We start from the raw sequence: 25,995 nt of genomic DNA, 5'->3' as shown, positions 1-25,995 counted from the left end.
CTCTGATTGTAATAATTGCAGCAGCAAAGAGGCAATAAATTCTCCCATAGTCTCCCCTCACTTCAATCACTCACTCCAAACTTTTCTTCCAAATTGCATGCTGTCTCCTCATTTAGCATGTGGGGTCCACTTCTCATGAGGTCTCCCCTCCACAGAAAAGAGGATAAAAAGATGAACCTTTTTTTCTCACTCAGTTCCTTTATCTCCTAGGAGCCCCATGTTCAGGTACTAAGAATCTTTCTGCCCCGGTCTTCAATGACATGCTTCACATGACTGGCATCAAGCTAGATAGTTTCACCAAAATACACATTAAACAGTTTCTTCATGTCATTTCATCTTTCTCCAATGTTATTAAATTGCTGTTGACTCCAATTCTTATTTTACATCAAGGAAAGATAGTGAATCAATGATGGTACAGTTGATACCTATAAATCTCTTAATCAATGTCAGGTAGAAGATATTGAGTGGAAAGCTACCATGGAGTAAAGCTATGGACAAAAATATTAAAATATCGGCATCCTAAAAGCAAGTTAAAACAACTCTGAGGTACCACCTATCAGATTGGCCAATATGACAATAAAAGAAAGTGATAAATGTTTGAGGGGATGTGGCAAAATGGGGACACTAATGCATTGTTGGTGGAGTTGTGAACTGATCCAACCATTTTGGAGGGCAGTTTGGAATTATGCCCAAAGGCTATAAAAGAATCCATATCTTTTGATCCTATAATACCATTACTAGGTCTCTATCCCAAAGAAATAAAAAAATGGTGGGGGGGAGGACCTACTTGTACAAAAATATTTATAGCAGCTCTTTTTGTGGTGGTAAAGGACGGGAAATTGAGGGGATATCCATCAATTGGGGAATAGCTGAACAAGTTGTGTATAATGGCAATGGAATACTATTATGTTGTAAGGAATGATGAACAGGATGATTTCAGAGAAATCTGGAAAGACCTACATGAACTGATGCAAAATGAAATAAACAGAAACAGAGAACATAGTGCACAGTAACAGTAATATTGTATAATGATCAACTATGGAAGATTATAGCTACACACAGCAATACAATGATCCAGGACAATTCTGAAGGATTTTTGACAAAGAATGCTATCCACCTTGGAGTTGGAATGCAGATCAAAGGATATGATGAAAGAGAGAGAGAGACAGACAGACAGAAAGACAGACTGGCATCCTGAAATAAAAACTCAATCCAAAAACATGTTTAGAGCAAATAACTTTAACACAATACAACTCTTAATTCCAATTTCGGAACTTTAAAATGGAACATAAAAGAAAATGGAAAAAAATGACTAACAAAAACCTTTACAATATTAACAAAATCTAACCCTATTACCTCATGCTACAGAAAGATTATCACTTCCTCAACAAAAAAAGAGAAAGAGGATGGATAGGCACCTTAAAGAGTACATATTTTATAATTTAGGTGAAAAACTTCTTTTGTAATAAGCAGACCTCACTCTACTGAGTGATGGTAACTGAATGTCATATACCTTTGGACAGAGACAAGAAAATGGCTGGGATCCAAGAATGGAGTCAAAAGGCCCTATATGGGTGACATCTGCATGGACCCAGCCAACAGTATGTGTCACCGAAGAAGCACTGAATTGAGTCATGCAGATAAGTTTGTCAAAATAAAGAGATTTGTAATGCCAATTCCGGACCAAGTTCATCACCAAAAATTACAGAAAGGTTATTATTTAGGAATTTGGACTTAGAAGATCAACATAGGTTATGCAAAGAAATAGAAACATATCATTGCAAAAAAAATATTACTACAAACATTTACTACCTATTGAATACATAACAAGACAATCTAGTGACTAGAATAATATAGGGCAGCATGGCCAACACTGGAAATATGTGCTCAGCTGAATCAATATCGTATCTTCTATTGATATCCTTCCCTTACTCTAAATGGCCTTTCCCTTTTATCGCTAAGTAAACTTCCTTTTCTTACCTATTGGATGAAGTACAAGGGTCTAGTACTATTTCAATCTCAAATTTGAGGTGTCAACTCAAATCTAAGCCTCAACCGATCTAATATGATATTACACATATAGACCTCAAAATACCTTGTGCATATGTGTCTTTTTCCTCTTTCTTTGATCTCTTCAGGGTATAGGCCTTTTAATGATATTGCAGATGGCACAGTGAGTAGAGCACTGATCCTAGAGTCAGGAAGACCTGATTTCAAATTTTTGACTTTGGACATTTATTAGTTGTGTGACCTTGGGCATGTCACTTAATCCCTATTTGCCTCAGTTTTCTCATCTATAAAATGAGCTGGAGAAGTATAAGGCAAACCACTCCAGTATCTTTGCCAAGAAATCCCTAAATGAGGTCTCAAAGAATAAGACATGACTGAAAAATTGCTGAACAACTAGGTGAAAGTGTACACACAATTAGCAAATTTGGGGGCTTTCCAGAATGGCTGCTTAATAACAGCAACAATAATAATAAAGTCTGGGCATGGTAAAATTCACAGCTCCATCAGCAGCATAGATATACCTATTTCCTCACATTCCTTCCAAAACTCAAAATATTCTTGAGAACTCAATCAATCAACTGAACTAGAACTAAGACATTATCAGAGGCCAAACTTCTGCCTACAATCATCAGGATGTAACATCAATCTGTAAAAACTTAAGAACAATGTTTTTAGAAGATGGCAATATTTGAAAAACTCATGATCTCCTTGCTTCATTGAATGAAAAGCCTTTTAAAACATTGAGATCCAGCAGAAATAAAAATCAGAAAACAGTCTCAGAACCTGTCACTGGAGTCGAACTGAGGATGGCTTTCAGTGTTCTTCCAGAGGAAAAGCCTCTATCTTAATGTTTTTATCCAATTAATTACAGATAGTAATTATTTTATCTACCTGGATGATATTGCCTATCTGATATTAATCATAAAAGAGTAAAAGCAGGATAGTAAATAGCAACTTGTTCTAGGACTATTTTTATATGAACTCAAACAAAATAAGAATAATGAGAGAATGATAATAAAGTCTGGGCATGGTAAAACTGACAATGATACATCAAGAAGGTGTCCAAATGAAAACTTACACTACAATAAACCTACAGAGATCATTATTAGCCCAGGAAAGATGAGTACCTCCCTCATCAAGAAGGAGAAAGAAAATCAATAGATGTATTATATGTATTTTAGAGTATGTGACAAAATGATTTTTAAAATTTCAGGAATACTTTCGGAATAAAGAAACCCCCTAACACATGGGTTGACGCGGACATGATTGGGGATGTAGACTCGAAACTACCACACCAATGCAACAATCAACAATTTGGAAATAGGTCTTGATCAGTGACACAGGTTAAAACCAGTAGAAATGCATATTGGCCATGGGTGGGGGGGTAGTCGGGGGGTGAAGGGGAAAGTAAGAGCATAAATAAATCATGTAACCATGTTAACTTTTCTAAAAAATAAATATTAATAAATGTTAAAAAAAAAAGAAACCTCCTGACACAATGTGATAGTAAAGGATGACAATAGGAATATGCCACCACTTAGATCTGTCTAATATAAGAAAAGGTGGTTGATCTCTGTAAGAAACCATTAACATGGCTCTATCCGAGCCTGGAACCAAAAAGCACTACGAAGGCTACATCCCTCAGGAACTTAAGCAATAATGTGTTGATAAGGAACTGCCAAACTGATGGCTGGATCATGCACAGTTTTTTTATTAGAAATTGAGGAGTTTGTGCTGTTGATTCTAAATCAGTCTTTGCCACTAGAAGTTATGGAAAAATTCCTCTTAAGGAGCTAGATTTATTGATCCATCAGATTAAGCAATGGAATAGTAGTAGTGAAAACTACCCGCTATCACTTTAGAATGCAAAAGTCTGCTGCTACTTAGAAAAGACATAATTAGGTGGCTAGAATTAGATCCAACAAGTTCATTGCATTAGAAAGATAATGAAAAATAGAAAACAAACCTCTATACTAAAAATACAAACCCCAAATAGCCTTCTTTTTGTTCGGTTCTTTTCAGTTATTTCCAACTTTTTTGTGACCCCATTTGGGTTTTTTTTGGGCAGAGATATGGGACTGGTTGGCCATTTCCTTCTCCAGCTTCTTTTACAGATGAGAAAGCTGAGCAAAACAGGGTTAAGTGACTTTCCCAGGGTCACATGGCTAGGAAGTACCTGAGGCTAGATTTGAACTCAGGAAGATGATTTTTCCTGATTCCAAGCCCAGGTGCTTTTTTTACTGTCACCTAGTGTCTTAACATAGATTACTATTCCACATATAGTGAGTATTTAGACAGTTTAGCATGGAATAAGGGAGAAGGATCTAGGAATGACCACCTTAAAGATTTCCAGAGAACGAGCACTCTTCTGTCCCCAAATTCCAGGTTTTCAGGTCACCCATAACAATATATTTAGTCTAGGGCAGTGATGGTGAATCTATGGCACAGGTGCCAAAGATGACACGTTGAGCACTTTCTGTGGGCATGTAATTACCCTCCCCTCCCAGTCCCACCCCTGCTGCCAGAGATCCTTACTAGAAAGGCAGAGGGACTTAGGCAGAGCTGCTCCCCTCCCCCTTTCCATTGTGCCTGATGACATTTTTTTACATCATCTAACCCTCCATCCAACAGTCCAATGGGAGTACTTTCTCCCTCCCCTGTGTGGAGTGGAGGTAGGGGCAGGCATGGCATTTGGTCTGGGGGATAGATTGGGGGCAGGGCCTGGCATTCCATCTCTGAAGGTTCACCATCACTGGTCTAGAGGAAATGTATGTCTTTAGATTTTAAATCTCTCTCTACTTTTATTTCTCTTGTTTACCATCATAGCCTAGCTTTGAGTCCATCATTCTGTAGCTACCTACTGGTCTTGTGCCTCCCCCATATCAAGCACTGGACAAATCTTCTACACTTTCCAGATTGTGTTGGTTCCCAATTTTTGTCACCAACAAAACAGAATATAAAAGACAAAGTCAGCAGCCACTAATATATGTTATAGAACCCTAGAATCAACATTGGTGAAGGAAGAGATGGGAATTAAAGGGGGGGAAAAGGAACCTTCATGGGTGTAAGCCCACTGGGTTCTTTCAGTTGTTCTTCAAACCAGGGCTTTCCTGCATGGGCTCCTTTTGCTAGTGTAGAAATGAAGCACCGACTGCAGAGGAATATAGATTAGTAATTAAGGGCAACTGGTCTCCCCCAGCTTCTGAGTCATGAGGGAAGACATTCATCTTGAAGGGCAATAGGGGTCATCTCAACAACTACAGACAGTGCTATTTATCACAAACAGTGACCCCCCAGTTCAACGGTATTGCTCCCTGGGACCACAGATGTGTTATCAGTAGCAACTACTTTCAGAGTCTTTGAAGGGTAAATCAGAGAATGTGAGCAAATGTGATACTAAGTACTTGACTCTGCCAAAGTCTCCACGGCTCCAAGATGGTGGCAACCTTATCTTTGACTACTCATTGGGACTTCCTCCTTTTCCTACCAGAACTCTCCATCCACAATCACAGTTATGAGCCCTGTGGCCATAGACTCCTGGGAAAACAACAGAATCTCTTTGGTTACCCTGAGGCTGGATCAGATTCTAGTGGAGAGTGGATTACATTTGTGAAGAAGAGAGATGGGGACAGGGGATGGCTATCACCAAGAGACTGTTTGACCGAGTGCTATTTTACACTTTGTCAATGATTTGGTTCAAGGCATAAGCAGATCCGTATCAAATCTACAGTTAACATGAAGCTAGAAGAGAGAACTAACATGTTGTAGGACAAGATCCAAGAAACACTGTAACAGCATAGAACTGTTGAACTAAATCAAATAAGATGAACAAAATGTAAAGCTGTACATTCAAAAAATTAATTTCAAAATGGGAAAGATGGGGCAGCTGGGTAGCTCAGTGGATAGAGAGCCAGACCTCAAGAGGAGGTCTTGGGTTCAAATATGATCTCAGACACTTCCTGACTGTGTGTTCCTGGGCAAGCCACTTAACCCCAGTTGGCTCACCTTTACTGCTTTTTTGCCTTGGAATCAATATTAGTACTGATTCTAAGGTAAATGTTTAAAAACATGGGGTGGGGAAGAGGGAGAATAAGCAGTCATATGTCAGGCATCATGCTAAGCACTTTTATCAATATTATCTTGTTTGATCCTCAACAGCATTGGGAGGTAGATACTATTATCCCCATTGAGGAAGCTGAGGCCACAGGTTAAATGCTTCCCCAGAGTCACATAGCTAGTGTCTGTGACTGGATTTGAATTTGTCTCTGTAACTCCAAGCCCGGCACAAGCCAATGCTCTCTCTACTGCATCATCAACTTCTGATAAGATGGAGGAGGTGTGCCTAGATGACAGTTCTGAAAAAGATCTAGGGGTCTGAGTGGATTTCAAGTTCATTGAGAGTAAATGAAATGATAGGGCAGCCCCCAAAGCAGACAGATACCTAGATTGTGTGAGAGTAGAGTGTCTAAGACATAGGAAGTGATTCCACACAGACTCTCGTGTTCGCCTGTGAACGTCACATTTTTAAAAGGCTAGTGGTAAGTTGGAGAATATCCAGAAGAGGGTGACCCCAGTGGGAACTCCGGATCCAGACATCTATTAAAGTTCAGCCCAGAATCCTCACCACCATGGGCTAACGGGCTCTCTGTATACAGATTCACGCTGCCCCCTGGTGGCCATGCCTAGACACTGCACCCCCATCACATCTGGCTTCCATCCTCGGAGAGATTCTGCCTTCGCTCTCACAGCCCTAAACTCCGCTCCTCGTCTGGCCAGGAGAACACCAAGGAGATGAGGTTGGGAAGCGCGGCCATAGGACCTACCCACAGCAGGCAACGAAGCTTGGAGCAGCGGGTAGCAGGCTGGTTTTTCCTGATCTCCTCCCAGCTGTCACAGCCCAGGGCGAGGGAGGGAGGGAGAGAGAGAGACAGCCGCCTGCCCAGCTCTGTGCTGATGGCACGAATGCTTTCCTTGCACTCCCCCCACCCAGAGCCGGGGAAAGGGTGTGTGAGCTAAGGACACGCTGCTGGGAGGGCACGACCTAAACTTTTTTTTTTTTTTTTGGTCGGGGGTTGGGGGTGGGAGGTGTTTTGTAATAACCGCTCTTACCATACTCTCGAGGTAAATACACATTTCTAAAAACGAACTCCCAGATACTACGCAGGAAATCTTCTCCAGAAGAAATTCAAGCTCTTGATCACTATATGGAAACCTTTCAACATCACGAAAACTTAGAGAAACAAAAATCAAAGCAGTTCTGAACTTTAACCTCACACCCACCACGTTAATAATAAAAACAATAGGTAGCACTTATATAGCCCCTACTAAGTGCCAGGCGCTCTGCTGAGCACTTTACAATAATTATTTCATTTGATCTTCACAATAACCCTGGGAGGGAGGTGTTATCATGAAACCCATTTTATAGTAGAAGAAACTGAGACAAATAAAGGTTAAATGATTTGCCTAGTGTTAGACAGCTAGTGTCTGAGGTGTTCCTGACCGTTTTGTACAGCTCTCTTATCCACTGAGTCATCTGGCTTCCTCTTATTGACAAAAGAAGACAAAAATAACAGATTTGGAAGGGATATGGGAAACCAGACACTTTAATATATGGTTGTCAGATCTGCGAATTGGTCTAGCCATTATTGAAACAACATGAAACTATGTCTCAAAGTTACTAAACTGTACGTACCTTTCAAATGACAGATAACCCATTAAGATCAAAGAAAAAGGAAAGAGCCTATATGGACAAACATATAGCAGCTCTTTTTCATAGTGGCAGAAAACTTGGAACTTAGGGAGTATCTATCGAGGATATAATGGAATACTATTGTGTTATAAGAAATAAAGAAAAATATGTCAAATATGTGAGTGTGAACCATTTCCCAAATGATAAATGGGCAAAAGATATGAAGACAGTTTTCGGTTGAAGAAATCAAAGCTATATATAACCATATGAAAATTGCTTTAAATCATTATTGATTAGAAAAATGAAAATTAAAACTCGAGATATTACCTTATACCTATCAGATTGACTATTAGGACAAGAGGGCAGAATGACAAATGTTGAAGAGGATGTGGAAAAATTGGGACATTAATACATTGTTGGTGGAGTTGTGAACTGATCTAACAATTTTTTTTTTAAACCCTTACCTTCCATCTTGGAGTCAATACTGTGTTTTGGCTCCAAGGCAGAAGAATGGTAAGGGCTAGGCAATAGGGGGTCAAGTGACTTGCCCAGGGTCACTTGGGAAATGTCTGAGACCAGATTTGAACCTAGGACCTCCCGTCTCAAGGCTGATCTAACCATTTTGAAGAGTAATCTGGAATTAAAACTCAAAGAGTCATAAAATTGTTAATACCTTTTGACCCAGTACATTTATTTTCTAAAGTGGTCAAGGAAAAAGAAAAAGAAACTATATCTTAAAATATTTATAGTAGGGGGCAGCTGGGTAGCTCAGTAGATTGAGAGCTAGACCTAGAGATGGGAGGTCCTAGGTTCAAATCTGAACTCAGAAACTTCCCAGCTGTGTGACCTTGGGCAAGTCACTTGACCCCCATTGCCTACCCTTATCACTCTTCTGCCTTGGAGCCAATACACAGTATTGACTCCAAGATGGAAGGTAAGGGTTTAAAAAAATATTTATAGTAGCTCTTTTTGTGGTGGCAAAGAACTGGAAACTGAAAAGATACTCATCAATTGGGGAATGGCTGAACAAGTTGTGGTTTATGATTGTAATGGAATACTATTGTGCCAAAATAAATGATAAACAAGATGATCACACACAGACAAAAACTGGACTTACATGAAGTGATGCAAAGTGCAATGAGCAACCAGAAATGTTGTTCACAGTTACAACCAAAATGTATGATGGTCAACTGTAAATGACTTAACTATTATCAACCATGCAAGAATCCATGACAACTCAGATGGACTCATAATGAAAAAGGATATCCACCATCATAGAAGGAATGGATGAAGTCTATATGCAGATTGAAACATACCATTCTTCACTTTGTTTCCTCCATAACTTTTTCTCTAGTGTAAGCAATCTTCACAACATGAGGAACGGGGAAATATGTATTATATGATAATATATGTACAACCTATGTAATATTTCCTGCCTTCTTGGGGAGGAGCTGATGGAGAGGGGGAAAAAGAATGAGAAATAGATTATTGAACATAGCTAATGTGAGAATTTGTTTCTCTTGGCTAAACACATTTATTACATATTTATAACAAAGTATATATTATTGTTACATATTATGTTATATATAAAAATAAAATGAATATCTATGCTTTAAAAAAAGAAATAAAATTATTTCAGAGAAACTCAAGAAAACTTGAATGAACTGATACAAAGTGATTTAATAATTGTGTTAATGTAAAGACCAACAATGTTTGAAAAACTCAGCACTCTGATATATTTGATGATCGACCATGACTCCAGAAGTCAGATGGTGAAACACATTACCTACCTCTTCACAACTGATAGACTCAGGGTATATAATGAGAAATATATTTTTGCAACTGGTAAATATGGGAATTTGTTTTACTTAACCGCATATTTGTTGTTATTTTCCTTCTAATAGGGAGATGAAGAAGTGGGAGGAAAGTAAAATAGATTTTTGTTAAATAAAAAAAATTAAATTAAAAAGAAAATTAATTGACATTGTCTAGCTAGTTGTATCAACTGATAATCAAAGGGGAAAAATACATTGATTAGGACCTATGAGCAATTGCATTAATAAAATATTCCCAATCCTTCAAGGTTATCTTTAGAACCTTGAAGGGAAAAATAGCCAAAAAATTCAAATCTGGCCACAGACATTTCCTAGCTGTGTAACCCTGAGCAAGTCACTTAATTCCATTTACTCAGCCCTCACCCTTCTGTCACTGAATTATTACTAAGACAGAATGTAAGAGGTTTCTTTTTTTTTTTTTTTTTAAGAGCCATCTTTTGGAAACCTAACTTGCCAGTACAAGTGGGAATTGAGAGAATGAGCCTGGACCCTTTGCTATTCATAGATGAACATGTTGCCATTTCCAATTGAATGTAATTTCTTTCAGGGAGCAGTTTTTTTTTCTATATTTGTATCACCAACTCCCAGCACAGTGCTGCCACAAAGTAGGCACTTTGAAATACTTAATGATTTATGACAGAATGTGTTAGAGGGACGACTTAAATGTAGGTCTTCCTGACTCCAAGGAGCATTCTCTTTCCTTAGTAATGAAACTTTTGAGGTCTCCTTTGAGGCATACTTTTCACAATCTTGAAAATAAAAAGACAACCTCAACACCAAAAATCTCTAGGTGGACCCTCTACAGAGGGTTTATGGGAATATATGAGTAAGAAAAACTTGGGTGGGCATAAATAGATTGGAATCCGAATTCTTGGAAGAAAAACTGTCATTGATGAGATCCCAGATTTAAAAAAATTATATATATATTAATGAGGCTTGACTTCTAGCAGTGAAGATGAACCTTTTAGAGAGGGAGATGATGTTAGAAATGTCCTCAGGTGCATGTGGAGAGGAGAAAGGGAGGAGCAGCCCACCTACCATCTCTCTGGTTTTCTATTAATGAACTCTGGAAAACTGTGCTGGGGCAATAGTGCACTTACCCACAAAGAGAGCTCTGAGGGGCCCCTCTGGCATGCATGCCATAGGTTCGTCACCACGGATTTATAGAATATCCTTTATGAGACCATGTAACCTAATATTGGGTTTAAAAAAATGTGGTCCATGTCTTTAGACATTGTCTCCTTCCCAAACTTCACCTTTACTCTGTAGTTTTACACTCATTCCCATCATTCAACTGAAACTGCTGTCTCCATGTTATCCTAACCAAATCTAGTGGCCTTTCCTTTTTTCTTTTTTTTTAAATAGATTTTTATTAATTTTTTTTGTTTATATATATATTTTTTTAATTTTAAACCCTTAACTTCTGTGTATTAACTCATAGGTGGAATATTGGCAAGGGTAGGCAATGGGGGTCAAGTGACTTGCCCAGGGTCACACAGCTGGGAAGTGTCTGAGGCCGGATTTGAACCTAGGACCTCCTGTCTCTAGGCCTGGCTCTCAATCCACTGAGCTACCCAGCTGCCCCTTTTGTTTATATATTGTCTAAATATCCCACCCCACCCCCATGTCTTTTCTCCTCTGCACTCCCAGAAAGCCATTCCTCAGAACAAAGAATTTTTTTTAAATGGGGAGAAAAAAATTAAAACTGATTCATACAAAAAAAAATTTATGCAATGTTGTACATCTCTGGATCCAGCCTCTACTCCCTTAGGAAGGGGAGGGTATCTCTTCATATCCCTTTTTTGGGGATATTAAGTTTATTTAAAAAGTTTTTATTGATGTTATTTGTTTTTTACATCACCAGAGCTTACTGGCCCATCGACCCCAGAGAGCTATCCCATAAAACAAATAATTATTAAAAGAAAAAGGCCAAGAGGACAAGAATAAGGAAAGAACTGAGCAGTATGTTGAAAAAGTCTGAAAATTTGTAAAATATACTACATCTGGGAACCTCCTGGTTCTGGAGTTCTGGAAAGGGATGGAATGGCAGTGTATTCTCCTCTTTCTTTCCTTCAGACTCAGGTTTTTTATTTGTATTTTTGCAATATTCACTTTTTTTTGGCAGTCATTCTTTCTGTTTATAGTGTTCTTGTCATTGTGTATGCAGTTTTCTTGGCTGTGCTCACTTTACTCTGAATCAGTTCTTCGACTTTTGAGGCTTCTTCAAATCCATCAGGTTGGCTGTTTCTTACACAACAATAACATTCTATGACATTCATGTACCACAGTTTGTTTAGTCACTTTCCAATCAGATGAGCATCTGCTTTGCTTCCATTTTTTTTTTTTTTTTGCTACTACAAAAAACACTGCTATAAATATTTTGGTGCATATGAAGACTTACTTTTTGCCAATGATGCCTTCTTGGGGAAGTTGTCTAGCAGTGAAAATTCTGGGAGAAAGGGGAAGGACATTTTAGCTGCTTTATTTGCATAATTCCAAACTGCTTTCCAGAATAGTTGTACTAATTCCCATCTTCGCCAACAGTGTTTTGGTGCACCTGTCTTTGCATAACCCCTTCCAACATTTATTATTCCTCTCTTTTGACATCTTTGCCAGTTTGCTGGGTGTGAGGTAAAACATCAGGGTTGTTTTGATTTGCACATTCCTTGTAATGACTTATTTTTAATTTCATATTGACCAATCAATGAGCATTTATTAAGTACCTACCATATACCAGGCACTGAGAATTGCTACAAGCATCAACACACCGATTAAACATGCTTTGAAACTATTTACATTTAAATAAATTAATTTCAACATAGAAAATGTCACCACAACTTTCTCCTTCCTCTGATTCTCCATCAGGTGGTTTTGACTGTCCAGGATTTTTCCACTCCTCACAGCTAGTGATCTTAATTGCATCATACTCTTAATTGTATTTAACTGTTACCATACCTTTAGTTATTTTATTGCTTCTATTTGGGGGCAATTACAAAGAATGCTAATACAAAAATTTTGGAAAAGCTACCTCTTCCCTGCCTTTCACCAAGAATATCTTCAGTGTATAATACTAACAATGGAGTTATTGGGTGAACAAGTAACTTTTATTGTGGATTGCCAAATTTCTCTCCAAAAAGATTATACTAGTTTGCAATTTCACCAATAATGAATGAATCTACCAATTCTCTAGAACTTTGCTATTGAGTTTTGTTGTTTTTAATTATTTTTGCCAACTGGAAGTATAGTGGCATCTTGGATTAGTTTTCATTTGAAACCCTTTGTTAGTGAGGTTGACTATTTAATCATGGGTTTGTAAACAATTTATTTCCTCTTTCATAAATCCTTTTTTTTTTTTGGTATATTTTGGCCATCTGTGTGCTTGGAGTTGCTTTGTAAACCTTTAGCATATGCCTACATTTTATTTTATTATTACTTTTTTTAACCCTTACTTTCTATCTTTGTATTAACTCTAAGACAGAAGAGCAAGGGCTCAGAGAATGGAGTTAAGTGACTTGTCCAGGGTCACAGAGCCAAGAAGTGTCTGAGACCAAATTTGAACCCAGGTCCTCCTAATGCCAGGACTGGTGCTCTATTCCCTATGAATCCTAGCTGCCCCTGCATGCATTTTTAGATAGCATCTACTTCCCAAATCAGTTGTGAGGACCAAAAGAGATAACATTTGTATAGCATTTAACACAGTGACTGGCACATAGGGAACACTTAATAAATGCTTGTTCCCTTCTCTCTTTAGATGTTGAGTTTTTAGCTTTCATAGTTGCCACAAATAGTATTATTTTTCTTCTTCAAATGTCCTTCTCTTAGTGTGACCCAGGGTTGTCTGGGAATGTCCAATCCTTCTAGCACAGAGGCTCCCTGAAGGGCCTTCGTAGTATGTTCGGATTGCCATTTGTGGAGGCCCCTGCCATATGGGTGGACATTGCCTCCCCAGTGATTGGCTGTGTAACTGGCTGGATCTTTAAACCTGGCAAGAATGGGATGGTCACTCTCTTTTATTTCCATTCTGTTTTGTTTGTCCTTCTTGATTTCAGCTTCTAGCAACACTCCTTACTGGACCCGGGAGTTTGAGCCATAACAACAACACTCTCTGGCACATTTCTCTGAACTGGGGCAAAGAGAGAGCAGAGGAAGGAAGTCCTTCCCTTTGCACTAGTTCAGCTCATGGCTGTCTATGAAGGAACTGGGATCATCACCCTTAAAAAAGAACACAAAAGGGAGTGATTGTCAGTCTCAAGAGTTTTTGTTCTTTTTTATCCTTTTTTTATAATCTTTTTTTCAGTGACATGGAGAAATGATTTTTGATGTTTGTTTTCTGACATTTTAAGATTCAGATTTTCTCCCTCCCTCTCCTCCTCTCCATCCCTGAGGTGATAAATAGTCAAACCAGTGCATTCACGCAATACATATTTCCGTATTGCTCATGTTGCTAAAAGACCCATATCACATGTACAATAAAAAAACTCATGAAGGAAATAAAGAGGAAGATGGCAGGCCTTGATCTGCAATTAGACTTTAGTAGTTCCTTCTTTGGTCATCTCACCAGTTTTCAATACTCAGTCTGTTCTTATTACTCAGCCAATCCAAGGAGGCTACACTTAGCCACATGGTAGGGATCCAAAGGCCACCATGTTAGGTGATCCTCAGGGAGCCTCCATGTTAGGAGGATTGGGCAGGCTCAGACAAGCCCAGGTGACATCAATCCTAATTCTACTAGACATTTCATCAGGATCTGATACTATGAGCTACCATTTCTTTCTTGAAGTTCTCTACTATCCACTTATTTTTTTTAATTTGAAAAACTTTATTGAATTAATTAATTTAGAATATTTTTCCATGGTTACAAGATTCATGTTCTTTCCCTCCCCTCCTCCCACCCTCACTTCCTGTAGCCAACATGCAATTCCACTGGGTTTTACATGTGTCATTGATCAAGACCTATTTCCATATTATTGATATTTGCACTAAGTTGATCATCTAGATCAGTGGTTCCCAAACTTTTTTGGCCTATCGCCCCCTTTCCAGAAAAAATATTACTTAGCCCCCTGGAAATTAATTTTTTAAACATGTTAATAGCAATTAATAGGAAAGATAAATGCACCTGTGGCCATCACTGCCCCCCTGGATTGCTGCAGCACCCACCGGGGGCAGTAGTGCCCACTTTGGAAATCACTGGTTTAGAGTCTACATCCCCAATCATATCCCTATCTAACCATGTGATCAAGCAGCTGTTATTCTTCTGTGTTTCTGCTCCCACAGTTCTTTTTCTGGATGTGGATAGTGTTCTTTCTCATAAGTCCCTCATAGTTGTTGCTGCTAGTAGAGAAGTCCATTATGTTCGATTGTGCCACAGTGTATCAGTCTCTGTGTATAAGTTCTCCTGGTTCTGCTCCTTTCACTCTGCATCAATTCCTAGAGGTCTTTCCAGTTCACATGGAATTCCTCCAGTTTATTATTCCTTTGAGCAAAATAGTATTCCATCGCCAACAGATACCACAATTTGTTCAGCCATTCCCAAATTGAAGGGCATCCCCTCATTTTCCAATTTTTTGCCACCACAAAGAGCACAGCTATAAATATTTTTGTACAAGCCTTTTTATCTATGATTTCTTTGGGGTACAAACCCAGCAGTAGTATGGCTGGATCAAAGGGCAGGCAATCTTTTAGTGCTCTTTGGGTATAGTTCCAAATTGTCCTCCAGAATGGTTGGATCAATTCACAACTCCACCAGCAATGCATTAATGTCCCAACTTTGCCACATCCTCTCCAACATTTATTACTTTCCTTTGCTGTCATTTTAGCCAATCTGCTAGGTGTGAGTCCACAATCCACTTTGATGATACTGACAATATCATTGTCTTTGAGTAGGAAGAGACTTTTGATGTCATCTAGTCTAACCTCTTCATTTTATGTAGGAAGGAACAGAGATCCAGACAAGTTAGGTGAGTTGCTCAGCATTTTCATCCATGTCTTCTGACTAGAAAAGCTGGTCAGCTGGAAGCCAGAGAGGACTGGATTCAAATCCTATCTTAGACACTTCTTAGTCGTGCGACCCTGGGTGAATGATTTTGCTACTTTGTCCATTTGAACTCAATGATCTCTAAGTATCTTTCAGTGCCAAAGCTATGATCTTCTAAAGATCCTCTCTTTGGATTTTAAAGCTCTTCATAATCTGATCCCTTCCTAATTCCTTCCATTATTCTTAGAGCCAGTGCCTTGCTATTCCTCACCCAAGATATTCCATCTCCTGACTCCAGGCATTTTCACTGACTGTCCCCAGGCTCGAATGCGCTCTCTCTCTTCATCTCCATCTCCTGCTTTTTCTGACTTATTTCGTGTCAGTTAAAATTCCATCTTCTAGGGGCAGCTCGATAGCTCAGGGGATAAAGGAGATGGGAAGTTCTGGGTTCAAATCTGACCTTAGACACTTCCTAGGTGTATGACTCTGGGCAAGTCACTTAACCCCCATTGCCCAGCCCTTACTATTCTTCTGCCTTGGAATCAATATATCGTATTAATTCTAAGACAGAAGATAAGGTTTAAAAAAATTCCATCTCCTATGAGATGCCTTATCTGATCCCTCTTAATGCTAATGTCTTCCCTCTGAGATTATCTCCAATTTCCCCTGAATATTTTTTTAAATTCTTACCTTTTGTCTTAGAATCAATATTAAGTGTTGCTTCCAAGGTAGAAGAGCTGTAAGGGATAGGCAACAGGGGTTAAGTGACTTGCCCAGGATCACAAAGCTAAGAAGTATCTAAGGCCAAATTTGAACCCAGGTACTCCTGTCTTGAGGTCTGGCTCTCCATCCACTGAGCAACCCAATGGCCCCTTCTTTGCACATGCCTTATATGTACATAGGTGTTTCTATGGAGTCTCTTCTGATCAGTCTGGGAGCTTCTCAAGGGCAGAGAACCGTTTTGCCTTTCATTGTATCCCTAGTGATTAGTGCAGTATCTGGAACATAGTAAGGATGTAATAAATGCTGGTTGACTTGACTTTTTTGGGGTGAGGCAGGGGAGGGCATGAGAAGCTGGAGGGATTAGGAAACACTTCATGTAGAAGGTGTCACTTGAGCAGAGTTTGAAGGAAATAAGGATTCTAAGTGGGATGAGATAGATATGAATTCCAAGCATGGAGGACAACAGCCTGGGCAAAGACATGGAGGATGGAGATGGAATGTAGAGTGGGAGGAACAAGAAGAAGGCCTGGTCTGGTTGGACCATAGAATCTCAGCATTGGAAGGGACCTCAGAAGCTATATGTAGTGCCACACATAACCATGCTCCACAAGAATCCTTTCTCTAATGTCTATGACTAGCAGTCAAACATTAGCTATTTAAAGATTTCCAGTTAGAGAACTTAATACCTCTTGAGTCAGTTCATTTCATTTTTGGACAGCTCCACTTAGAAAATTTCAACCAACTAGGTTGTAAAGTAGACAGTATGCTGGACCTGGAGTCAGGAAGACTCAAGTTCAAATCCAGCCTCACTCCCTTAGTAGCTATATAATCCTGGGCAAATTACTTAGTTGCTGTTTGCCTCCGTTTCCCCAACTGTAAAATGGAAATCATCCTAGCATCTACCTCCTAGTGTTATTAAGGGGATCAAATGAGACATTAAATTTTTATACGTTTGTTTTTAAAATACAACCCTAACCTTCCATCTTAGTATCAATACTGTGTATTGGTTCCAAGGCAGAAGAGTGGTAAGGGCTAGGCAATGGGGATGAAGTGACTTATCCAAGGTCCCACAGCTAGGAAGTATCTGAGGCCAAATTTGAACCCAGGACCTCCCATTTCTGGATCTGGCTCTAAATCCACTGAGTCACCTACTTGCTCCAAAGAGACATTAATTGTAAAGCACTTAGCACAATGCCTAGCACGTAGTAAGCACTTAATAAATACTTGTTCCTTTTCCCAGTTGCCCCCATTATTATTACTCAAGTTACATACTAAAGACAATGCACAAGGGAACTTGTATTGTCCCAAGGAAGCTCTGGCCCCACAGCCTCTCTCCAAGAGAAAGAAGGTTGGCGTGTCTGATGGAACAGACCTCAGCCATCTTGGAAGTCTTCAGACTCTTTGAGGAGCTTGAGCAAGGGTTGCCTAGGTGACCGGGCAGTGAAGCATCTCTACATCTCTGGTACAATTGTGTGTTATCTATTCCTGTATTACTAGAGGAATTCATACTTATTCTAAAGCTTTACTCTACACTACAGACAGGTAGATTTCATTTATAATTGATTATGTAATGGATTTTTAAAAACTGTATTGATGCCTTTTGTTTTTAATATTTTAATTTTAATATTTGAATTACATTTTAATTTTTCCCCTCCCAGAATAAGCCTGCCCTTAGAAACAAACAAAAAACTCCAGCTTGGCAAAAGTGACTCGTCTGATAATGGAAATACCATTCTGCACCCTTGGTCTCCCACTTATCCTAGCTTTTTTTGAAAAAAAAAACAAAAAAACCTTACCATTTATCTTGGAATCAATACTATGTCTTGGTTCCAAGGCAGAAGAGTGGTAAGGGCTAGACAATGGGGGTTAAGTGAATTGCCCAGGGTCACATAGTTAGGAAGTGTCTGAGGTTAGATTTGAATCTAGGACTTCCTAGTTCTCTATCCACTGAGCCATGTATCTGCCCTCTACCTATTTTATTTTGTTTACAGCCAATTTTGTAAAAGATGGGGGGCCTCAAGCCTTTACTCTAGAAGCAACAAGAGGTGGCCTCAGAGTCAGGAAGAAGACCTGGGTTCTAGTCCTTGTCTTCTGACACATGTGACTTCTATATGGTCTAGCCAACTGTTATGAGCTTCAGAGAAGGAGCACCAATCTGCATAGATAGAGGCAGATCCTGGCCTTTCACCCATCTAGTTTATGATCATTTCTATAAAAACAAGTCCTTAGGTCTTTAGTTAGGTCATGTCACAACATTGTTCTTAATGGAAAATCCTATTTGGACCTTAAACCTAAGGGAGAGGGGCAGCTGGGTGGTTCAGTGAATAGAGAGCCCAACCTGGAAATGGGAGGACCTGGGTTCAAATATGGCCTCAGACACATCCTAGTTGTGTGACCTTGGGCAAGTCCCTTAACCCTGTTGCCTAGCCCTTATTGCTCTTCTGCCTTAGAACAAATCTAAGACAGAAGGTAAGAGTTAAAAAAAAAAACCCAACAACAACTTGAAGCAGGATGATAGAAGGAAACATGATCCTAGTTACTGGTTCATCTAGCCTCATCCTCTCATTTTACAGATAAAGAAACTGAGGCCAAGAGAGGCGAAATGGCTTGCCTATAGCTCATAAACAGCAAAATCAGAATTGGAAGCCGTGACCTCTAAATCCAAATCCATTCCTTTTTCTGCTGCTACTTGTTACGAATCCATGATTCTATTTCTCAGTTTTCCCTTTCCCAACCCCATTGCTCAGGTGAGATAACAGATACAACAGAGAGAGAACAGCAGATACAGCCTGCCCATGGCACAGACAGCAGGAATCTGAGGATGGCAGAATTTGGGATAGGGTGGGGATCTGGCTTGGGACGAGGAGCTGAAAACCTTGGGTCTTGTGTCTCTCCCCAAAGCCCTGGGTTTTGAGTCAGAAAGAGGAAGGTCAATCTTTTTGGTCTTCCTGTTTCCCTCAGAACATTTCTTCTTGCCTCCTCTTCCAGGCTACTGGGATCCTATGCCCTGACTTCATACTCCCCATACCCATACATAGGCAGATTGTGGAGTGCCTTAACAACAGCTTTGGCTCCAGGAGGCCTGAGCTGTGGGACATCTGGAAAAGGTCATCTGGGGCCCAAGGAAGGAGATTCACAGGTCTGGGTAGCCTCCGACTGGAAGGATGGCTGGAAAGTATGAGATCAGAGGGATGGGGAACTAGAGGGTTGACCTATCATCATGGAGTTTGAAAGGTTAGGTTGTGACCTTGACACCTGGCATTTGGCCTGGCAGGGAGAGAGCAATGTGATACCCCCATCTCTTCCTGGGACCTCAGGCTAGCTCATAGGAGGAGGTATGGGGAGTATGAGGTCAGGGCGCAGGATTCCAGTAGCCTGGAAGAGGAGGCAAGAAGAAATGTTCTGAGGGAAACAGGAAGACCAAAAAGATTGACCTTCCTCTTTCTGACTCAAAACCCAGGGCTTTGGGGAGAGACACAAGACCCAGCAAGTAAAGAAGCAGGCATGGTGTCAAGGGAAGAATCCTGGTGTGACTAGGAGCATACTGGTCAATGATCAGAAGGCTTTGCCTGAAGTAAGCTACTTCCTTTCTGCCCTCAGTTTCCTCGTCTGAAAATAAAGGGAGGGAGTGGAATCTTCCTTCTTTCATTTATCACACTTTATCTTATAGTGTAACTATTTATACACCCATCTGATCTCCTGTATTAAACTATAAATTCATTGGCAAGTTATTTAACCTCTGTGAGCCTCAATTTCCTCATCTGTAAGACAGAAATAATAATACCTGAAGTACTCATCTGACAGTTCTTATGGCTCAAATCAGAATACATAAAAAGCATTTGTTAATCTTAGAGGGCTAGAAAAATCTCTTACTATTATTGTAGCAAGTGTTTCTGCAACAAGTTTCAGGTCCCGGGGTACTCCCAGAATTCCTGAAAAGACAGTAGATCGATAGCTAGAAAGACAGATAGCTAGGTAGATAGATAGATAGTGGATAGACTGACAGACAGATAAAAGATAGATAGATAGATAGATAGATAGATAGCTAGCTAGATAGATAGATAGATAGATGATGGATAGATAGAGACAGACGGATGTTAGATGGATAGATAGATAGATAGATAGATAGATAGATAGACAGACAGACAGATAGACAATAGATAGATACAGATAGACAGACAGATAGATAGACAGACAGACAGACAGACAGTTGAGTTTTGGGAGATGGTGAGAGACAGTTTTCTTTGCATTTTTCTTGCATGCAATAAACAATGTGTCCGCAGAATGCAGGTTGTTTTCTATGAATGTGGGAGCAGAGACTGAAAAGGGACATTTCAAATGTGTGTGGGGTGTTGGTAAAAGAAGCCAGAGATTTTTCTGGTACAGAAGATAGAGAGTTCAAATCTGGCCTCCTACTTTTATTAGCTTTGTGACCCTAGGTAAGTTACTTAATCTATCTGTCACAGTTTACTTAACTATAAGATGGGGTCATAGTAGCACCTGCCTCCCAAGGTTGTTGGGAGGTTCAAATGACATAATATTTGTAACCTGTTTAGCACAGTGCTTGGCACAAAGTAAGTGCTTAATAAATGCTTGTTCCCTTCCTCTGCATGCAAGTCATTTTGGAGTCATATGCTACATGATCTAAATCAGTTATGAATTTTACTAATGTGGACTAAAAACCAACCAAACAAAAAACAACCCACCTACCCAGCCCAACAGCTCAGCATGGCAGTAATTGGTTTTGGTGGTGATGGGAAATCTTGTACAAGCAAAGCAACAAAGAGACCTTAATGAAACCGCTGGTGGCTTGAATATAACATCACTTTTTGGATAAATTAATAATATTAATAATAGCCAATATTTTAATAGTACTTACTATATGCCAGGCACTGTCCCTCACTGGATAATTAATATAGTGACACCCTTCTTTTCTGTAAACTTAAGGGGAGGCAGCTAATGAGTTGGTATAGGCCAGCATTGGCAAAGTATTGGCACACGTGCCCACCTGGCACTCAGGGAGCTGCTCCATTTCCCCTCTTCCTAGTGTCTGAGGACATTATTTGCATGCCTCATCCCTCTGTCTAGCTGCCCAAGGTGAGCACTTCCTCCCTCCTGCTCTCTCTGGTAATGGGATGGGGGGAGGCTCACCTGCAGCTTGAATTTGCTCTCTGGGCACTTGAACTGGAAAACCTTCACCAATGCTGGTATAGGCTGTTTGCACTACTCTAATGCTATGTCATATAGGAAACCCACAAGGTCACATATATAGCTCATACATGTGTCACATGATTTTCTTTGTATTTCCTGCAGTCCCGGTGCAATGTTAGATGATCAACAAATATTTGTTTAAATAAATCGATAGACTAGATAATGTCTGAAGTACTTCCAGGCTCTGCGAATCTTGGATAAAGGATAGGGAGAAGAGGAAGGAGAAGGGTATTGGGGAGAACTTCTGTTTGGGTGAGAAAGGAAGGGAAAAGCTTGAAAGAGGCACCAACCTGTTTTTGGTAGATTATGGATTCTCTAGAAGAAAACTAAAGGATAAGGCAGCCTCTAGAGCTCGGAGGAAGGTCAGTCTGGCTATTGCTTAGCCTTCACGGAGAAGACTAATGTACCTCTATATTCAATCAGATGCCAAATTCTGGAGATACCACCTCCAGGACGTCTTTTCCCACTGGCCCCTTCTCTTTATTCCCACTGTATCCATTCCAGTTCAGACCTTCATCATCATCATCTATAGAGTTGTACAGTCAGACTTTCTGCTTCCAGGCTCTCTCCCCTGTCCTCCATCACTCACACTGCTACCTGAATAACCTTCTTAAAGGGTCACTCCACTGCGTAAAGCACTTCAGTCTCTACCCCTCACCTGTAGGATAAAACTTAAACTCCTTTGCCTAGCATTCAAGGTTCCTCTCTCACGATATAACTTTAGGGAGGTAACTTTTAAGCTTTATTTTATATTGACTGGACCTTAAATGATTTCAACAGTCTTGAAATTTGGGGCAAGGTTTTGGGAAGTGGAGGCTGTCTTTTAAGAATGCCAGGCTGAATGCACAAATGCCCAGAGGTGGGAGAGGTCATGATGATATGGAAAGGATGCTAATAATCCAGTTTGTCTGAAATATAGGGATTATGAAGAATAGTAGTATGTTCAAGTAACTGAAAGGATGTCCCGTGGAGGAAGGATTAGCCCCCCGGGGGTAGAACCTAGAGCAATGTGAAGACATTGAAAAGAGGCAAATTTAGGTTTGATGTCAAGAGAAATTTCCCAACAATTGGAGCTATCCAAAAGTGGGTCAGAACAGCCTGCCCTGAGAAATCTTCAAACAGAGGTTGTTGATAGCTTATTGGGTATGTTGTAGTGGAGACTCCTTTCACGTATGGGTTGGGCTAATTGGCTCTTGAATTTCCTCCTAATTCTGAAATTCTTTAATTCTATGACTTTTCAGCTTGATATGCTCCCTTCCTCCTTGAGCTTCTGGGGGATTTTCTTTGACTCATTCCTTGCACTTAATCATATTTTTTTTTTCCGATTTAATCGGTTCTGTGTATTGGCTCCAAGGTAGAAGATTGATAAGGGTTAGGCAATGTGGAGTTAAGTGACTTGCCCAGGGTCACACAGCTAGGAAGTGTCTGAGGCTAGATTTAAACCCAGGACCTCTTGTCTCTAGGCCTGGCTCACAATCCACTGAGCCACCCAGCTGCTTCCACTTAACCATATACTAACTTGTGTTATAATTAATTCATGTGCATGCCCTATCCTTCCCACTAAAATGCAAACTCCTTGGAGGCAGGATCTATGTTGGTTTTCACCTTTGTAGTTCTAGCGCCTAGTATATTTTCTTGAATATAGTAGGTGCTTATTGATGGAATAATAAACCGTCCAACCATTCTGGAAAGCAATTCAGAACTATGTCCCCATAATCACTAAAATATACATTTTTACCTTGAATGTAAATATGTATTGTTACATATATACATAATACATATATACACAATACAAAAAATATGTATAAAAATATACATTTTTACCTCAAAATGTTACTCAGTACTAGGCCTATATCCATTGAGATCAAAGAAAGAAGAAAAGGAACCATAAAAAAAACCCCAACTATTTACAGCATGGAAATGTGGTGGCAATCTGGAAACTAAAGGAGTATTCATCAATTGAGGAATGTCTGAACAAATTATAGTATATGAATATGATGGGCTCCTACTCTATGACTTCCAGTGAAATCTGGGAAGATGAATATAAATTGACTGAAGAGAATAGAAGGTGGATAATAATTTGTACCATCACATCAAAATTTCAAACAATTTCGAAAGACTTAAAAATTCTGATCAATAATAGGTATATGATTTAGACATAAGAGATTAAATCATAAGCAAATTAGGGGAGCATGAAATAGTTTACCTATCAGCTCTATGTATAAGGGAAGAATGTATGATCAAACAAGAGATAGAGAATATTATGAGATGTAAAATGGAAAATTTAAAAAGTGTTGTACAAACAAAACCAATGCAGCTAATATTAGAAGGAAAGCAGAAAACTGGTAATTTTTTTATAAGTGTCTCTAACAAAGGCTTCATTTCTCAAATATATAGAATACTGAGTCAAATTTATAAGACTACAAGTCATTCTCCAGTTGATAAATAATTAAAAGATATGAACAGGCAGTTTTCAGATGAAGGAATCAAAACTATCTATAGACATATAAAAATGCTCTGAATCACTGTTGACTGGAAAAATGTAAATTAAAAACAATGAAGGTATCATTTCACATTTATCAGATTGATTGATATGACAGAAAAGAAAAATGACAAATATTGGAGGGAGATATGGGAAAATTGGGACATTTTGCACTTTTGGTGGAGTTCTGAATTGGTCCTACCAATCTGGAGAGCAATTTGGAACTACTTCCAAAGAGTTATAAAACTGAATACCCTATGATCCAGCAATACCACTAATAGTTTTTTTTTTATTTTAATTTTTAAAAATTTTTTTAAACCCTTAACTTCTGTGTATTGGCTCCTAGGTGGAAGAGTGGCAAGGGTGGACAATGGGAGTCAAGTGACTTGCCCAGGGTCACACAGCTGGGAAGTGTCTGAGGCTGGATTTGAACCTAGGACCTCCTGTCTCTAGGCCTGACTCTCAATCCACTGAGCTACCCAGCTGCCCCCCCCCCACTAATAGGTTTATATTCAAAAGGAAATTTTTTTATAAAAAGTGTGGATGGGGGGGTTGGGGATTGGCTATTTGTACAAAAATATTTATAGCAACTCTTTCTGTAGAAGCAAAGAATTGGAATTTGAGGGGATATCCATCAATTGGGAATGGCTGAACAAGTTGTGGCATAAGATTGTAATGGAATATCATCGTGCTACAAGAAATGATGAGCAGGATGATTTCAGAAAAATCTGGAAAGATTTACATGAAATGATGCAAAGTGAAGTGAGCAGAACCAGGAGAACATTGTACACAGTAATAGCAGTATTATATGATGATCAGTTGTGAATGACTCAGTTATCTCAGAAATACAATGAATCAAGACAATTCCAAAAGAACTTAAAATTAAAAAATGCTATCCATCTCCAGAGAAAAGAACTGATGGGAGTCTTATACAGATTGAACAGACCATTTTTCACTTTATTTTCATTTTTAAAAAATGTGTCTTCTTCCATTACATGATGAACATAGAAATGTGTTTTGCATGATAGGTAGCACACATATAACACATATATCAAATTGCTTATGTCTCAGGGAGGGGTGGGGAAGGAGGGAAGAAGAGAATTTGGAACTCAGAATGTTAGAAAATGAAAGCTAAAAATTATTTGGCTGAGGACTTTGTGCAACTTTGCCTCACTTAAATCCAATTTACTCACAAGTCAAGACATTATCCCTTGATGCCATTTTTTCTTCAAAAATGAAAGAAGAGGGGGCAGCTTGGTAGCTCAGTGGATTGAGAGCCAAGCCTAGAGACGGGAGGTACTGGGTTCAAATCTGGCCTCAGACACTTCCCAGCTGTGTGACCCTGTGCAAGTCACTTCACCCCCATTGCCTAGCCCTTACCACTCTTCTGCCTTGGAGCCAATACACGGTATTGACTCCAAGATGGAAGGTAAGGGATTAAAAAAAAGAACAACAAATATTATCTCATTTCACCTTTGATCCTCACGTAGCAGCCTCTCTCTTGACTTCTCCCCTATCTTGCACTTGCAATGGTTGGATCCCCAGAGAATAGTGGCTACTTTGCATTTTGGGCTAACCCTATGGGTGACAACTCCTACTGTTCTAGCTCATGAGCCCTGGTGGATGTGCATCCCATTAATAGGCATTCCAGAAAACACATTAGCTCTTACAAAAGCACTTACTAAGATGGTGTAGTAAGAGTATCCAACACAAACCTGGAATGTATTCTCCCACAAATATACACAATATCCATGAGAAAAGTGGGCTCCAATTTAAAAACACAAGGGCAATGAGGCCCATGTGAGGGATACATGAGTATCAAAGGCAACTCACAACTCCGGTGGTACAGCAGGGCCTGGAAGTCCTTTTCTTTCTTCATAGAGTTCAAAGCTCTACAGGAAGTGGGGAAGATGAGAAAGAGAAGAGAGAAATTCTCTCCTCCTCCTACTCTGACCCTCCTACAGTGGGTCTCCTCCACATGCAGCTCTCAGCATCTCAGAATTCTTGAACCATTGGATGAGGTACTCTTGCTGGATACCCTGTCTGATGGGATAGAGCAGGAGAGAGAAAT

This window comes from Gracilinanus agilis, chromosome 2, assembly GCF_016433145.1.
Source record: "Gracilinanus agilis isolate LMUSP501 chromosome 2, AgileGrace, whole genome shotgun sequence".
Lineage (NCBI taxonomy): Eukaryota > Metazoa > Chordata > Mammalia > Didelphimorphia > Didelphidae > Gracilinanus > Gracilinanus agilis.
Note: the sequence above shows the minus strand (reverse complement) of the source record.